The sequence below is a fragment of the Salvelinus alpinus genome, chromosome 16 (genome assembly GCF_045679555.1).
Source record: "Salvelinus alpinus chromosome 16, SLU_Salpinus.1, whole genome shotgun sequence".
In the NCBI taxonomy this organism is placed as follows: Eukaryota; Metazoa; Chordata; class Actinopteri; order Salmoniformes; family Salmonidae; genus Salvelinus; species Salvelinus alpinus.
In genome coordinates this window covers 16729645-16747987 of record NC_092101.1, presented here as the reverse complement: position 1 = coordinate 16747987, position 18343 = coordinate 16729645, and the positions used below count along the sequence as shown (strand labels likewise).

The window sequence follows — 18343 nt, the reverse complement described above, 5'->3', positions numbered from 1 at the left end:
TGGGTGGAGGGAAACTACACTGTCACAGAGGAGAGAGAGATGAGAACAGATGAGTAAAAGATGGAGAGGAGGTAGTTTGAGGGAAGAAAGAGAACAACTGAAATGAGAAGGTGAGAAAGAGGGAAAAGGGACAGGATGTGTGTGTGTCAGTGTGTGTACATGTGATTGTATGACCCGTACACTTTTTTTCTGTGTGTGTATGTGTGTGTGTGTGTGTGTGTACTCGTACACTATTTTTGTGTGCGTGTGTGCACGTGATTGTATGACTCTTAAACTGATATTAGTGTCTGCACATCTGCTGTGCTTTGGCTTGTTGTGTCAGACAGAAGTGCTGTGAGTTCTTGGCTCAGCAGCCTGTAATCAAAACCCACACCCAAAATCCACACGGTGCAGTGAAGCCCCCCCCACACACACACACACAATCACACACACACACACATTGACTCACACCCACACACACTGAATGCACATCCGGTCCCACAGGCAGGACGTTAAGACCAACCACAGGCATAAACTCTCTCACACACATACACACACACACACCTATAAGTATGTACCTGCAGCTTGCACAGCACTTCCTCTGCACCCATTACACACTTCAGCCACCCACACATTACAGTATTTGTTTTGTTCTCCTTTTCTCTCCTTGTGAAGCCATTCCTTTTCCCCATAATGAGGCCAGGGAGGCAAACAACAGCAGTCATCCTAACCCATGCTGTTATACCCTGGTCTATGAGTTTTTCCTGGTCATGCGGTGGGGAAAACTCTTACCCCATTGCCATCGCCCCACTACTCACATGTATGGCCTACTCCAGTACATATGGCTGGTCAAGGCAAGGACATGGAACTGTTAACTCTATGACTCACAAAAGAGGACCCTGAGAGTGACTCACACTCTCTCTCACACCCTCCCCTGCCGTCACTCACACAGCTATCCCCAAACCATGTATAAAACAACATAGCCACATACCTTCACTCTCCACACCCACCCGGTCCACACATACTATTGTTCCTGTTTCATGTGATCTGCTTTCTAAATGTACAGTTTGTGTTATTCACCTACTATTATACCTACTATATACCTACTATAGTCATCCAGCTTCCCTCCCTTCAGTCCCGTTCAGTAAAAAGCACACAGATGTCACAATAGTGTTCTATTTCACCAAGGTTGCTCACATTTGAACGTTTTCTGAGACATTCACTAGAAAGGTTTGGGTGGGTTGGATTCCATACGTGTCAGATATGAAACTATTATTTGAAGCATGGATGAGTGAGATTGTAAAACATGAGTGTATCCTGGTTGAACCTCATCTTTTTCTAAATATGGTTATGTCCCTGCCTTGGCCATGATGACGGGTTGTAACAAAATGTTCTCCACCGTCACAGTACAGTGTGCTCACATGTACCAAGCAAGATATTCCAATGGCTCCAATGGGGTCATTTTAAACCATTCTGCACCATCTCAGAAATGTGCTTGTAAACACATTTCATACCACAGATATGAGGAGTGTTAGATTTTACTCAGACATGTTTATGATGATAGACTGATGAAGTTATTAGGTATGAGCTATCTGAAAAGATTCATTGCTGATTGAGAATAGAACCGTAAAAGGCACTGTATCTTAGCAGCAGTGGGTTTTTTGAGCTGCTGTGTGTGCAGTGTAGTCCGGGTCAGTCACTGTGGAGTTGTTCTCTTTCTTTCTGTGTTGTGTTCCCAGGCTCTGTGGACCTGCTCCCTGCCTAGCCCCCTGCTCTTTGTCACTCACAGCTCCTCCGGTTACGACCCTGCATCTCCAGAGTCCTCCGAGGCCTCGCCTAAATTGGTTTCAGCAGCTCTGCGGACAGCACCAGGAACCTGAGTTCCTGGATGTTAGCAGGCTAACCCCTATGAACCTCCTGACTCAAGGCCTCTCAAAGCCTCCCTGCCTTTGAAGTGCCTTATGACTTTCCTTCCTTGCCCCCAAACCACTTCAACCCTGTCACCCCCATCCTCACCACAACCTCCTCCTCACACGCCAAGGTTTCATCACTCCTCCCTTTCTCTCTATCCCTCCCTCCATCTCTCTGCCCTCGGGCCTTGTACTCCACCCTCGTGTTTCCCCCTTGACTTCCTCCCACTCCCGTTCCTCTTTCCATTCCTCCCCCTCTTTCCCCCTTTACCCCTCTCCGCCTCTCCCCTGGCCCTGTCCCCAGGGCGCTGCGTGCCTCACACATTCCTCAGCGCTGACTGGCTGTGTTTACATAGACCCTCTCTTTCTCTCCAGTGTGGACCCGGGCTGCAGTACCGCAAGGGCGGCAGGCTGCAGCAGGACTGCCACTCCACCTGAACACTGAGACACGTTCATTAACCCCCCCCCCCCCCTGTTCTACACCACTGGCCCCTATGACTTCTTCTCACACACGTCGCTTGCTGTTACAGTACCGCTGTGTAAAAAGTGTGAAAATGCCAGAAGCCTTGATTTGAATTGTATTGGAGAGGACATTGTCATGGAGAGTTAGACGTAGAGTTCAAATTGAAGTTGTTATAGTATAGCATGGAGCCTGCAGTGGTTGAACAAATGTCGAGAACAGAGCCTGTACTCATTTGTCATTTCATACGGTAAAACTGTAAGTGGGCCAATGGCGTGTGCCAGATTCATTGATAAATAAATGGTAGGTCAAGTTAATATTCTTATAGTGCTCGTTCGTGGACAATTCAGCAGCCACCTGACTTTGGTTTATTTCATTAAGGAAGCAGAAAGAGAGGGGGTGTGGGGAAGACGGGGGTCAATAAGATCTTGAAAACACAACTGAGTGCATTAGCAGTTCCTCTATCATCAATGTACCACTGGCTATGCGTCACCTGCACTGCGTTACCTATGACAAAACAGTCAACACATTCAAATATCATTGTCTGCTGCTGTTTCATAATTCCATCTTTGGAAAACAGTAGTGCATGTTTCCGATTTCAATGTTCTTATTCACCCTAGTTCCCAGACAATTCCTCGTCTTGTGAACTACATTCCAACCCCCCACCCTGCATCCTCTCCCCTAACCCTTCCATATTAGGATATTATTAGGGTGACACTTGTATGACCATTTCCTGGTTGCACTACTGTTCATTGTGCCTGTACTTACTTGGCAATGTGTCATGTTAATATGTCTCCGTACTTAGTATAATAGCCCATTGTGAACTATTTGGAATAATACAGGCGGCAACAATGGTAATCTTGTCCTTTGATCTCCTGCTGCAGGTGAGGCTTGGGTAATGTGTTTGTTGGCACCTTCCATGTTTCATCTCAATTCCAGTAAACCCAGTAACATTGAGGTAAACAGAGGAGTGACCTACTCATGCCCTACCCTCCCTTGTTTGTTTGTCTTTCTGTCTACCCACATTGACACACAACCAGTGTGTGGCCAGTACATGTCCTTCAGGTTAGGTCACATGTAGGCAAATTCCTGGGTAAATGAACCTTTGATGGGAAGAAACATTTGCCGTCTATTCATCTTCTACTTTCATATTGTGTTAGTTTCCCAGAAAACTTACTCTACTCCCAAGCTGTGTCTGCCTCTCTGAGTCTCCTGCCTGCCACCAGTGGGACAGTATAGTAATACTGGAGCGGTCCCTCTTGGAAAGAAAGGCTCTAGCAAGGAGTTAAAAATGCCTGAGACGGAGAGGGGGAGGAGTGGGAGGAGAGGGAGGGAGCGGCTGGCTCAAAGGTGATGAGCTCAGGGCCATGGAATCAGAAGTGCACAGACGTTGCTCTTTGCTCTAGTACGCCCCTGCAACACCACTCCACCCACACCTCACGCCCTCTGCTCTGCCTGGAATGCCGGCTCTCGCCCCTCTCCTCTCTCCCCCTCCTCTCCCTGGCTCCCTCGCCCCTCTCGCCCACCCTCCGGCCTCAAAAAGGAACTGCTGTCGCCGGCTCAAAGATCAGGCTCAGACGGCTGCAGCATAACAGTTCCATCCAAAAACCACTCTCACTTTGAGGCCACAGGAAAAAAATAGAGCAACCCAGATTCGTGTCTGTGCTCCTCAAATACACTGCAGCATAAAGAACCATGGACTAAAAATATCCCCGAAAGCAGCAGGAGGAGGAAAAGCCTGATCCATTGGAATTTTCAGTTCATAATTAACCCACAGACGCAGCAAACTCTGATGCTAATACTAAGCTAGTGGTGTGCTGGTAGAACCACAGACACAGTGTCTGTCTATTATCATGTCTCCGTGAGTCAGAATGGAAACTCTCTGTCTGTGATTCAGGATGGAATAAGACTAGACTGTTTTATCCTCAGCACAAGGTGCCCATCAGCAGCCCATGCTCTTGAATGAGCTGGGTCAAGATAACCTTTTGAAGGCATGAGACAGACGGCAACACATCAGGTACTGCTTGAATAAGTACCCATCACTTAATTCATCACTGTCTGTCTGGTGCAGGCTCAGAGCTGGACAGTACAGACTGTTTACTGATGTTCTCTATGAATTATCTATGACTATTAATAAACCCCTGGTGATTATTGCTAGTCGTGACATTTTCAATTCAAACACTTTGGTTCTGTCACACCCTGATCTGTTTCACCTGTCTTGTGATTGTCTCCAACCCCCACCAGGTGTCTCCCGTTACCTCATGTGTATTTATACCTGTGTTTTCTGTTTGTCTGTTGCCAATTCGTCTTGTCTCGTCAAGTCCTACCAGTGTGTTCCTGTGCACTAGTGTTTGCTTTTCCGCCTGTCCTGATCCTGCCTGCCGTCCTGTACCTGCCTGACTCTGATTTGGATTACGACTCTTTGCCTGCCTTGACCTACAGATTGCCTGCCCCTTGTACTGAAATAAACTCTGAGACTCGTACTATCTGTTTCCTGTGTCTGCATCTGGGTCTAAGCCTGAGCCATGATAGGTTCAATGTGCAATAATGCTATTTGCTAATACTGTATGTTCCAACATAACAGAAGTGATGCTTTTCCATGTGTTTTTACAAATGAGATCAAGGATATTTGCAGTAATAGGTCAGCACCAGAGACGCAGCTTACCGCTTTGATCACACCGACAGTGTCATTGCATTTTGGTACACTGGAAGCACATTCATTTCCAATGGAACACTGCGTTTGCCTTGCAGCATTGCTTTGCAGAGGCAGTTGCAGTGCGTTCTGTGTGGTGCATACGTTGGAGTTATCTAAGGTGTGCGTCGAACGGTATGCGTAGACGGCCTGACAGAAAGGGTAGCAGAAGGTGAAAAGTGTACTTTTGTTGCACACATATCCAGATGATGCTGCGTAACATTTTGCACAATAAAGCTGTCGGTGTGATCAAGGCGTTAGAGAAAGAACAGCGAGAGAGAGAGTGCGGGGGGGTGGGGGGGGGCGTCTGTCATCCAGTTAGGTGTAAAGGATGCTGGTTTTCTTACCTGTGCGTCAACACAGGAGGGAAGGAGGGTGGAAAAGATTTCGAGAGTCTCTCCCTTCAAGAAACCAACACTCGACCCCTCTGACGTCCAAAACTACAGATCAACATCCTTTCTTTATTTTATTTTCAAAACACTTGAGCGTGCTGTCTATGACCAACTCCCTCTCTCAGAACAATCTTCACTAGCCAGCTACCGCAGGTACTCTGCCTGGCACCTTAGACACTAGCCAGATACCGCCGCTTCCCCTTAGAGACTGCTGCCCCATGTATATAGAGACATTGAACACTGATCACTTTCAAAATGTTGACATACTGTTTATGTGACTTCAGAAAGTATTCACACCCCTTGACTTTTTCCAAATGATGTTGTGTGATAGCCTGATTTTTTAATATTCTTTTTGCCACTGGCTTACACACAATACCCCATAATGTCAAAGTGGAATTATGTATTATTATTCTTTTTTTGTACAAAATTCAAACCCCTTTCTTATAGTAAGCCTAAATAAGTTCAAAATGTGCTTAACAAGTCACATAATACATTACATTACATTACATTTAAGTCATTTAGCAGACGCTCTTATCCAGAGTGACTTACAAATTGGTGCATTCACCTTATGATATCCAGTGGAACAACCACTTTACAATAGTGCATCTAACTCTTTTAAGGGGGGGGGGGGGGGGGGTTAGAAGGATTACTTTATCCTATCCTAGGTATTCCTTAAAGAGGTGGGGTTTCAGGTGTCTCCGGAAGGTGGTGATTGACTCCGCTGACCTGGCGTCGTGAGGGAGTTTGTTCCACCATTGGGGTGCCAGAGCAGCGAACAGTTTTGACTGGGCTGAGCGGGAACTGTACTTCCTCAGAGGTAGGGAGGCGAGCAGGCCAGAGGTGGATGAACGCAGTGCCCTTGTTTGGGTGTAGGGCCTGATCAGAGCCTGAAGGTACGGAGGTGCCGTTCCCCTCACAGCTCCGTAGGCAAGCACCATGGTCTTGTAGCGGATGCGAGCTTCAACTGGAAGCCAGTGGAGAGAGCGGAGGAGCGGGGTGACGTGAGAGAACTTGGGAAGGTTGAACACCAGACGGGTTGCGGCGTTCTGGATGAGTTGTAGGGGTTTAATGGCACAGGCAGGGAGCCCAGCCAACAGCGAGTTGCAGTAATCCAGACGGGAGATGACAAGTGCCTGGATTAGGACCTGCGCCGCTTCCTGTGTGAGGCAGGGTCGTACTCTGCGAATGTTGTAGAGCATGAACCTACAGGAACGGGTCACCGCCTTGATGTTAGTTGAGAACGACAGGGTGTTGTCCAGGATCACGCCAAGGTTCTTAGCACTCTGGGAGGAGGACACAATGGAGTTGTCAACCGTGATGGCGAGATCATGGAACGGGCAGTCCTTCCCCGGGAGGAAGAGCAGCTCCGTCTTGCCGAGGTTCAGCTTGAGGTGGTGATCCGTCATCCACACTGATATGTCTGCCAGGCATGCAGAGATGCGATTCGCCACCTGGTTATCAGAAGGGGGAAAGGAGAAGATTAATTGTGTGTCGTCTGCATAGCAATGATAGGAGAGACCATGTGAGGATATGACAGAGCCAAGTGACTTGGTGTATAGCGAGAATAGGAGAGGGCCTAGAACAGAGCCCTGGGGGACACCAGTGGTGAGAGCACGTGGTCCGGAGACAGATTCTCGCCACGCCACCTGGTAGGAGCGACCTGTCAGGTAGGACGCAATCCAAGCGTGGGCCATCCCAAAGTTGCATGGACTCACTCTGTGTGCAGTAATAGTGTTTAACATGATTTTTGAATGACTAGCTCATCTCTGTACCCCACACATACAATTATCCATAAGGTCTCTCAGTCGAGCAGTGAATTTCATACACAGATTTAATCACAAAGACCAATGAGGTTTACCAATGCCTCACAAAGGGCACGTATTGGTAGATTAATATCCCTTTGAGCATGGTGAAGTTATCAATGACACTTTGAATGGTGTATCAATACACCCAGTTACTACAAAGATACAGACGTCCTCACTAATTCAGTTGCCGGAGAGGAAGGAAACCGCCCAGGAATTTTACCATGAGGCCAATGGTGACTTTAAAACAGTTACGGAGTTCAATGGCTTTGATAGGAGAAAACTGAGGATGGATCAACAACATTGTAGTTACTCCACAATAGTAACCTAATTGACAGAGTGAAAAGAAGGAAGCATGTACAGTTCAAAATATTCCAAAACATGCATCCTGTTTGCAACAAGGCACTAAAGTAATACTGCAAGTAATGAACTTTTTGTCCTGAAGTGGTATGTTTGGGGCAAATCCAACACAATATATCTCTGAGCATCACTCTCTATATTTTCAAGCATAGTGGTGGCTGCATCATGTTACTGCTCTTTTGGAGCTAGAAACATAAGCATTTTGCTGTACCTATGATAACATCTGCAAATCTGTGTACACGACCAATAAACTTTGTTTTGATTTGACCCTAACAGTCAGGCTTTAAGACGGCTCACTAAAAAGACACCACTCTCCTCTGTGTCACGGAGGCTCTCCGCTCTGCCAAAGCTGACCCTCTCTCCTCTGTGTCACAGAGGCTCTCCAAAGCTGACCCACTCTCCTCTGTTCTCCTCCTCCTAGATCTATCCACTGCTTTCAACACCGTGAACCATCAGATCCCCCTCTCCACCCTCTCAATGCTGGGCGTCTCAGGCTTTGCACATTCCTGGATTGCATTCTACCTGGCAGGTCGCTCCTACCAGGTGACGTGGAGATGATCTGTGTCTTCACCACGTGCTCTCACTACAGTTGTCCTCCAGGGCTCAGTCATAAGCTCTCTCCTCTTTTCTCTACACACCAAGTCACTCGGCTCCGTCATATCTTCACATGTTCTCTCCTATCATTGCTATGTAGATGACAACTCAACTACTTTTCTCCTTCCCCCTTCTGACACCCAGGTGGCTCTTAATTTCTTCGTGCCTGCAAGACATCTCAGCTTGGATGTCGGCCCACCACCTCAACCTCGACAAGACGGAGCTGCTCTTCCGCCTGGGGAAGGCCTGCCCGCTCCAAGACCTCTCTATCACAGTTGACAATTCCACAGTGTCCCCCTCCCATAGTGAAAAGAACCTTGGCGTGACCCTGGACAACATCCTGTCATTCTCTGCAAAATCAAAGCAGTAACTCAGTCCTGGAGGTTCATGCTTTACAACATCCGTAGAGTACAACTTTTCTTACACAGGAAGCGGCACAGGTCTTAATCCAGGCACTTGTCATCTCCCGTATGGACTAATGCAACTCTCTGTTGGCTGGGCTCCCCGCTTGTGCCATCAAACCCCTGCAACTTATCCAGAATGCCGCAGCCCACCTGGTGTTCAACCTTCCCACGTACTCCCATTTCAACACCGCTTCTCCGCACACGCCACTGGTTTCTAGTCAGAGCTCGCATCCACCTCAAGATCAAGTCGCTCTGGATAAGAGCGTCTGCTAAATGACTTAAATGTAAATGTAATGGTGCTTGCCTACGGAGCAGCAAGAGGAACTGCCCCTCCTACCTTCAGGCTATGCTCAAACGCTACACCCCAACCCAAGCACTCCGTTCTGCCACCTCTGGTCTCATGGCCATCCCACCCCTATGGGGGTCAGCTTCCGCTCAACCCAGTCAAATGTTTTCTCTGTCATGGCACCCCAATGGTGGAACGAGCTTCCCCCTGACGCTAGAACAGCAGAGTCCATGCCCATCTTCCGAAAACATCTGACACCCTACCTCTTCAAAGAGCATCTTAAATCAGACATCTCAGTCTTACAACCCCCCGCCCCACATAAAAAATAAGAAAAAAAGCTTGCACTTGTCTTAGCCTACTAGCTTTGACTTTGCTGATAACTTCTTTATTGAGAAAAAATGCAATTCCATTTATCGGTGGTGACAGTGTTTCCTAGCCTCAGTGCAGTGGGCAGCTGGGAGGAGGAGCTCTTATTCTCCATGGACTGTGATATGTGGTTGTCTCACCAAGTTGAATGTAACTGTAAGTCACTCTGGTTAAGAATGTCTGCTAAATGACAAAAAAAATAACATTTTAATCTAAAATGATGGATCATGGAGCCTGAGATATACTAGATATACAAACAGCCATCTTTTTCTAGGCACATTGATTTCCACATGAAAAGCAAATACATCCACTTTGTTTGCTCTGGAACCCTTGTGGGTCAGACAAGTTTGCCTTGGACATCATGTCCCAACTACAACATTTTCCGACAAGATAGAACTGCCAAAGTGAGCGGAGTTGCAATCTATGACAGAGTTCTGTCATTCTATCCAGGTCTGTGCCCAAACAGTTTGAGCTTCTACTTTTAAAAATTCACCTTTCCAGAAATAAGTCTCTCACTGTTGCCGCTTGTTATAGACACCCCTCAGCCCCCAGCTGTGCCCTGGACACCATATGTGAATTGATTGCCCCCCATTTATCTTCAGAGTTTGTACTGTTAGGTGACCTAAACTGGGATATGCCTAACACCCTGGCCATCCTACAATCTAAGCTAGATGCTCTCAACCTCACACAAATGATCAAGGAACATACCAGGTACAACCCTAAATCCGTAAACATGGGCACCCTCATAGATATCATCCTGACCAACTTGCCCTCTGCTGTCTTCAACCAGGATCTCAGCAATCTCTGCCTAATTTCCTGCGTCCGTAATGGGTCCGCGGTCAAACGACCACCCCTCATCACTGTCAAACACTCCCTAAAACACTTCAGCAGGCCTTTCTAATCGACTCATCCCGCCAGTAGAGGATGCCTAGTTGTTCTTTGAAAGTGCTTTCCTCACCATCTTAAATAAGCATGCCCCATTCAAAAAACGTAGAACTAAGAACAGATATAGCCCTTGGTTCACTCCAGATTTGACTGCCCTTGACCAGCACAAAAACATCCTGTGGCGTACTGCATTAGCATCAAATAGCCCCCGCGATGTACAACTTTTCAGGGAAGTTAGGAACCAATATACACAGTCAGTTAGGAAAGCAAAGGCTAGCTTTTTCAAACAGAAATTTGCATCCTGTAGCACTAATTCCAAAAAGTTTTGGGACACTGTAAAGTCCATGGAGAATAAGAGCACCTCCTCCCAGCTGCCCACTGCACTGAGGCTAGGAAACACTGTCACCACTGATAAATGTACGATAATCGATCATTTCAATAAGCATTTTTCTACGGCTGGCCATTCTTTCCACCTGGCTACCCTTACCCCGGCCAACAGCTCTGTACCCCTCGCAGCAACTTGCCCAAGCCCACCTCACTTCTCCTACAAGTCAGCTGGGCTAGACAATCTGGACCCTCTCTTTTAAAAATTGTCCGCCGCAATTGTTGCAAGCCTTATTCCTAGCCTGTTCAACCTTTCTTTCGTATTGTCTGAGATCCCTAAAGATTGGAAAGCTGCCGCGGTCATCCCCTCTTCAAAGGGGGAGACACTCTAGACCCAAACTGTTACAGACCCATATCTATCCTGCCCTGCCTTTAGAAAGTCTTTGAAAGCCAAGTGAACAAACAGATCACAGACCATTTCGAATCCCACCGTACCTTCTCTGCTATGTAATCTGGTTTCTGAGATGGTCATGGGTGCACCTCAGCCACGCTCAAGGTACTAAACGATATCATAACCGCCATCGATAAAAGACAGTACTGTGCAGCCGTCTTCATTGACCTGGCCAAGGCTTTCGACTCTGTCAATCACCGCATTCTTATCGGCAGACTCAATAGCCTTGGCTTCTCTAATGACTGCCTCGCCTTGTTCACCAACTACTTCTCAGATAGAGTTCAGTGTGTCAAATTGGAGGGCCTGTTGTCCGGACCTCTGGCAGTCTCTATGGGGGTGCCACAGGGTTCAATTCTCGGGCCGACTCTTTTCTCTGTATATATCAATGATGTCGCTCTTGCTGCTGGTGATTCTCTGATCCACCTCTACGCAGACGACACCATTCTGTATACTTCTGGCCCTTCTTTGGACACTGTGTTAATAAACCTCCAAACGAGCTTCAGTGCCATACAACACTCCTTCCGTAGCCTCCAACTGCTCTTAAATGCTAGTAAAACTAAATGCATGCTCTTCAACCGATTGCTGCCCGCACCCGCCCGCCCAACTAGCATCACTACTCTGGACGGTTCTGACTTAGAATATGTGGACAACTACAAATACAGTTTACATACACCTTAGCTAAATACATTTAAACTCAGTTTTTCACAATTCCTGACATTTAATGCTAGTACAAATTCCCGTTCTTAGGTCAGTTAGGATCACCACTTTATTTTAAGAATGCGAAATGTCAGAATAATAATAGAGAGAATGATTTATTTCAGCTTTTATTTATTTCATCACATTCCCAGTGGGTCAGAAGTTTACATACACTCAATTAGTAGTTGGTAGCATTGCCTTTAAATTGTTTAACTTGGGTCAAACGTTTCGGGTAGCCTTCCACAAGCTTACCACAATAAGTTGGGTGAATTTTGGCCCATTCCTCCTCACAGAGCTGGTCTAACTGAGTCAGGTTTGTAGGCCTCCTTGCTCGCACACACTTTTTCAGTTCTGCCCACAAATGTTTTATAGGATTGAGGTCAGGGCTTTGTGATAGTCACTCCAATACCTTGACTTTGTTGTCCTTAAGCCATTTTGCAAGTATGCTTGGGGTCATTGTCCATTTGGAAGACCCATTTGCGACCAAGCTTTAACTTCCTGACTGATGTCTTGAGATGTTGCTTCAATATATCTACATAATTTCCTGCCTCATGATGCCATCTATTTTGCGAAGTGCACCAGTCCCTCCTGCAGCAAAGCACCCCCACAACATGATGCTGCCACACTCGTGCTTCACGGTTGGGATGGTGTTCTTTCGCTTGCAAGCCTAGAAGGCCAGCAACCAGGAGTCACCTCTTCACTGTTGACATTGAGATGGGTGTTTTGTGTGTACTATTTAATGAAGCTGCCAGTTGAGGACTTGTGAGGCATCTGTTTCTCAAACTAGACACTCTAATGTACTTCTCCTCTTGCTCAGTTGTGCACCAGGGCCTCCCACTCTTCTTTCTGTTCTGGTTAGAGCCAGTTTGCTCTGTTCTGTGAAGGGAGTAGTACACAGCGTTGTATGGGATCTTCAGTTTCTTGGCAATTTCTCGCATGGAAAAGCCTTCATTTCTCAGAACAAGAATTGTATAAGATTTTCAGAAAAAAAGTTCTGATGCTGAACAGTTTTCAGCTGTGCTAACATAACTGCAACTGGTTTTCTTATGATCAATTAGCCTTTTAAAATGATCAACTTGGATTAACTAACACAACGTGCCATTGGAACACAGGAGTGATGGTTGCTGATAATGGGCCTCTGTACGCCTATGTAGATGTTCCATTCAAAACAGCCGTTTCCAGCTACAATAGTCATTTACAACAGTAACAATGTCTACACTGTAGACATTGTTTCTTTCAAAAACAAGGACATTTCTAAGTGACCCCAAACTTTGAACGGTAGTGTATGTTTTGAGCAAAATAGTGTTGTTTTTTTGACACAACTGCAAACTTCAAGGTGTAGGGCATTCAGGGAGTTGGTCTGATGGTGACTTTGGGTTGTCATCGGGCTCCCCCCTTACTTGTGCCATATCATGAGGATACCTATTAAGATGTGCCTCTTGTCAAGTAAATCAGGTGTTAAATGAAGTGAAATCAAAATTGGGGTAGGACTTTAAGCTAGACTGGGTACTCCCAGTTAGTCTGTCAGAGAGGTGTTGGTTGAAAGATGAGTAAATATTGAAAGCCTTGGGTCTTTAGTGAGTCACTGGGACTAAGCGTCTGCATACTAGGTTCGGTTTGCTCCTAGCAGAACTCGGCTAGGCGACGTAAACGTCTGTGCCTCGCAGACTCCCTTAAAAGACATTCGCTTAAAAAACTGGACAAAAATGGCAATAGTAGTTTGACCCTTTTGAGATGCCTTAGCCACTTCTTCAAAATAGTCCGAATTAATCTAAGATAATTTAAGAAATCGGTCATTCATTTTCACATTTTTGCCGAGGAGGTCTTAGTCGCCAATTTTACATCTAACTAAGATGTTTGGTGCAGTATTTCTCAAGTGAAAAAATGTGTTGAATGACAGCACTTCATTGAAGAATCCCTACTGTTGACCAATCAAAGGGGCGTAGACTTTGGCTACTTAATTTCGGTTTGCCTCAAGAAAATGTTTTGCATGCACGGACAGCCGAAAAAAAACCTTGCTGAAGACCAAAACGAACAAATGTCACAACCTATCGTCATAATATATGCACAAACTGTTCCGAAGTGATTCGCATGGGAAGCATGCGGACGCCTTTAGGCATAGACGAGTCAGGCAAGTTCTAAGTGCAGACTGCCTGTTCCTCCTCACAATGAAAAATAAAGAGGTGACATTCACAGGGCTGACCTGCATGGATGGCTGGGACAATGAAGGTCAAGGAAGAGACATACTCTTGTCCTGCCATTTAACAGCACCTTTGAAACGGTGGTATTTTCCTTCATTTCTTTCCAGGGGGCATCTCTCAAAGGGGAGACCCTCTGACAGGGGCCATCTGCACTGTGTCATGAGGCTCAGAGGTGTGTGTGTGTGTGTGGCTTTAACGTTCTGTGTTACCACCATCTGACTCCACTTGTGAAACCTCTTCATGTCCCACCCACCTCCACAACCAGAGATACATCCTAAAAGTGAATAAATGTGATAGATTCATTTTTGTTATGTTATTGTTTATCGTTCATTCTGATGATCATGGAATTATTATTTTGGGGATTTTCAATTGAAGTTTTTTTGTGTAAATAAAAAAAGGCAGCATAGGAGGTCATTGTGTAGAATTCTGTAGATTTGGCTTTGATCAGATACAGCTGATGCAACCAAAAGGTCACCACTCGTTCAGCGCGTCCACTGGAGAGGAGCTCTTTTCATCTAACCTTTTATCAACAATACCACACTTTACGCCGTGACGGCAGTGGAATTCCACATTCAATGAGCGCCGTTCTACCCATACCAAGCCCTTTTTTCAGCATTCCCAATGTGCTTTGAAGAACTGTTGCCCAGTTGGCAAAGAGAGAGTGGATATAAGCGCCTTGTTGACAAGAAGTGAGAAAAACAAAGTTAATCAAACACTTCAGGGTGTGTGTGATGTCATGAGTCATAAAAAGGTTTGTTTTGCTGCTAGTTACAACACAGTGAGGCCGTTCAGATGAGGCTGTCCTGTGATATATAAGGCTAGTTCAACTTTGGTAATTGACACACCTCATCTCACAACCCACAGTCTCTGCGTTTCTCCACTATTCTCATTCCCAAAGCTTTGTAACCTCTTCACAGGTGTCACCTCCCACTGAGTACAAACGGGTTAAATCAACGTAGTTTCAATGTAATTTGTCAACGTATTGTGACATGGAATCTATGTGGAAAATATGTTGGATTTGGAAAAAAGTTATCAACGTAAACTGTTGTTTTGAGGGTTTTATCCACAGGATTATGTCATCATGGTAACATCATTGTCGACAAGTTAACAAATGATATGTTGGATTCACGTCTCCATCTCAACTAAAAATAAAAGTCAAAGAATACGATTAAGTCAGTGGCCCTGATGGAACTATCCAAGCAACAGATACAGCTCCTTTAAATGTTCATATTTGTTTGCGTTGTCAACCAAACACAATTCAATATTACTTTTGTAAGACAGTCAATAGCCTAAAGTTAAGGCTATCTTACAAACTAATGTAACAGTATTTATCGAACCATTAAAATGAGTAACACATTCATGGCCACATCTTGAGGTTACTATAACAATAAATGTCTTCTTACGTAACCATAGAAAGTGTGCATATTCAGGGTCGCAGGTCAATTGCTATAATAATCTGCAAAACGTCTTGATCACTTGGACCATCTACTTGTAATGTAATCTCAACTGCAATCCAGGTCATTTGTTTGTGCTATTAGATGAAGTACAGTGATAACACATTAAGTTGTATAAATAAACAAAATATCTGACATAGTATTCTTATTTAATCTCTGGTGTGCTTTTCATTTTCCATTGGAATTTGGTTATGCTTTAAGATGGTTGAAAGCATAGTGAAATTCAACAAACTATTGGCTGTTTTTGAGTAGGTGAAAATAGGTTAGAATCTCATCAACGTATCTATCAAATATAACCCAATTCTTTACATTGAAATTATGTGTTGTGCTCAGTGGGCATTCCATTGCTGTATTCCAGGTAAACATCATTCCACACAGACAGTGACACATTGTACAGGCCTATGATTCACAACAGGGTGTTTGTCAGTGTGGGTGTTTGACATCCTGGGCGACCATGTTCTTCTGTAATGTCCACCTGTTCAGTAAACACCAGGGGATGCTCTCAACCCAGATATGGCCATGTAGGCCTATAGAAATCTCTGTTGGGGGACACACAGTAAAACATACAGGCCCTGGGCTGACATTACATGACCCAGCAAGCAGATACCATGAGATGAGATGGCTCAGGCATCAGAGCTTGGCATAACATGAACATATTTCATAACTTGCCTCCCTTTCTTTCATCCTTCCCTCTAGCTCTCTCCCCCCTCTCTTTCCCATCGCTATTCCTCTCCTCCCATTTTCTGTATCCCTTTCTCCCCCGCCGTCTCCCTCCCCTCCTCCTTGTATCCCCTCCCTGCTCTCTCCACATTCCTCAGTGAGTGGGCGGAAGGTTCAATGGGGATGTGGGAGCCCGAAAGGGCAAGGGTTCGCTATTCGCTAGACTCTGCCAGAGAGATATGTTTTATCAGCCATTCCCATCTTACTGGAGCGGCTACTCCGCTCCAGTAAGTGTAAGTGGGTCACTGGACTGTATGGTTGTCCGGAGCCTTGAAGGGGGCAGAGGGTTTGAAATGTGCCCCAGACAGCTGCTCCATACTGGGGTCACTGGACAGAAAAGTACTGCAGTTCAGTCACAGTGAAGGGATCAGCTGCTCTCTCTCTCGGGATAGAGAGGACAGTCACAGTCATCAGCTAATGAGTGGAGGACCCCTGCTGGACACTAAGCGCTACTGCAGCTCTGCTATAAAATAGATCTTCGCTTTTTCCTTGGAAGTCCAGATTGTTTTATTGGGATGTACTTTGAGACAAGCGTGAGACAAGTGACAGATAAAAACCATTCATGCTACATGACTTTAACTTATCTGTAATGTTGCTCATAACAGTATTTATGAATCCTAGTGACTCAGCATACAGATCTAGCCAGAGATCATCTGATCTGGAATGGATAATATTTTCTTGCATAATCTTGCTGCAGTGACATGACAGACAGAGCCATTGTTTTCTCAGAAGGAGCATTCCAAAGCCTTCTCTCACTATGTTTGTCTTAGAGCTTCTATCTTATCTCTATCTCAGTGCCTCCAAACAAACTGGTTTTAGATGCAGTGCTGGTCCGTGGGCTGAATGAGTAGGCGACAGAGACACAGGAAGTAGTGGGAGGCCAGTGAACTGTATTTCCTCTTCCTGTCTCCTCACTCCCTATCCCGGGTTATTACTGAAAATCTCAGCTACCCACCATACACCCACATGTGCTTTTGGGAGCACACACGCATAAACACACATACACACGCATAGGTGTATAAACACACACACACACACACTTACTGATGCCAAATGATGTCCACGTATAATTATAGCTTAATAAGCATCCAGTACATTAGCTGTTCAGAGGCATGTATTTTTGTCCTCTAGGAGATGCATCATATTTATCCTCCTCTTCAGCCATTACCCTCCCCACCTACCTAGCTGGCTCATAGGCCAGAGACAGCAGGTGGCAATTAAGTGGGTGTCCATCACTCAATCACTCTGTCTATCACCATTAACGAGGGAGGGAATGCAAGGCAGGAAAATACCAAACACAGTGATAATGTGGCCTGTCACACCTCTACTGCCTGCACCTGAACCACAAATATACACACACACACACACACACACACACACACACACACACACACACACACACACACACACACACACACACACACACACACACACACACACACACACACACACACACACACACACACACACACACACACACACACACACACACACACACACACAGATACACACACACACCGTGCCTTGAGAGTATTCATACTCCTTTACTTAATACACATTTTGCTGTGTTACAACCTGCATTCTAAATTGATTAAACACACACTATACCCCATAATGACAAAGTGAAAACATGTTTTTAGAAATATTTGCACATTTGTGGAAAATGAAATACAGAAAATGAAATACAGAAAATGAAATACAGAAATATCTCATTTACATAAGTATTCATACCCCTGAGTCAATACTTTGTAGAAGCACCTTTGACAGCGAATACAGCTGTGAGTCTTTCTGGGTTTCTAAGAGCTTTCCACACCTGGATTGTGCAACATATTCACATTTTTATTTTCAAAATTTTTCAAGCTCTGTTAAATTGGTTGTTGATCAGTGCTAGACAATAATTTTCAGGTCTTGGCATAGATTTTCTATTAGATTTAAATCAAAACTGCAACTCGGCCACTCAGGAACATTCAGTGTCTTCTTGGTAAGCAACTCCAGTGTAGATTTGGCCTTGTGTTTAAGGTTATTGTCCTGCTGAAAGGTGAATTCATCAAGTAGACTGAACAAGGTTTTCCACTAGGATTTTTCCTCCATTCTGTTTCTTTTTTATTCTGAAAAACTCCCCAGTCCTTAACGATTACAAGCATACCCATAACATGATGCAGCCACCACTGGAAATATGTGGAATGGTACTCAGTAATGTGTTTTGCTGGATTTGCCCCAAACATAATACTTTGTATTCAGAACAATGTGTTGCTTTGCCACATTTTTTGCAGTATTACTTTAGTGCCTTGTTGCAACAGGATGCATGTTTTGGAATATTTTTTATTTTGTACAGGCTTCCTTCTTTTCACTCTGTCAATTAGGTTA

At 45.2% G+C, this 18343-nt stretch overlaps 1 long non-coding RNA gene across 1 annotated transcript; it reads left to right on the top strand.

The window, feature by feature from the left end:
* The first annotated feature begins 3906 nt into the window (after positions 1-3906).
* On the top strand, positions 3907-4832 carry LOC139541773 (uncharacterized). The gene is made up of 2 exons (XR_011668404.1): positions 3907-4366; positions 4671-4832. It is a non-coding gene; the product is annotated as an uncharacterized lncRNA (long non-coding RNA).
* The last annotated feature ends 13511 nt before the right edge of the window (positions 4833-18343 follow it).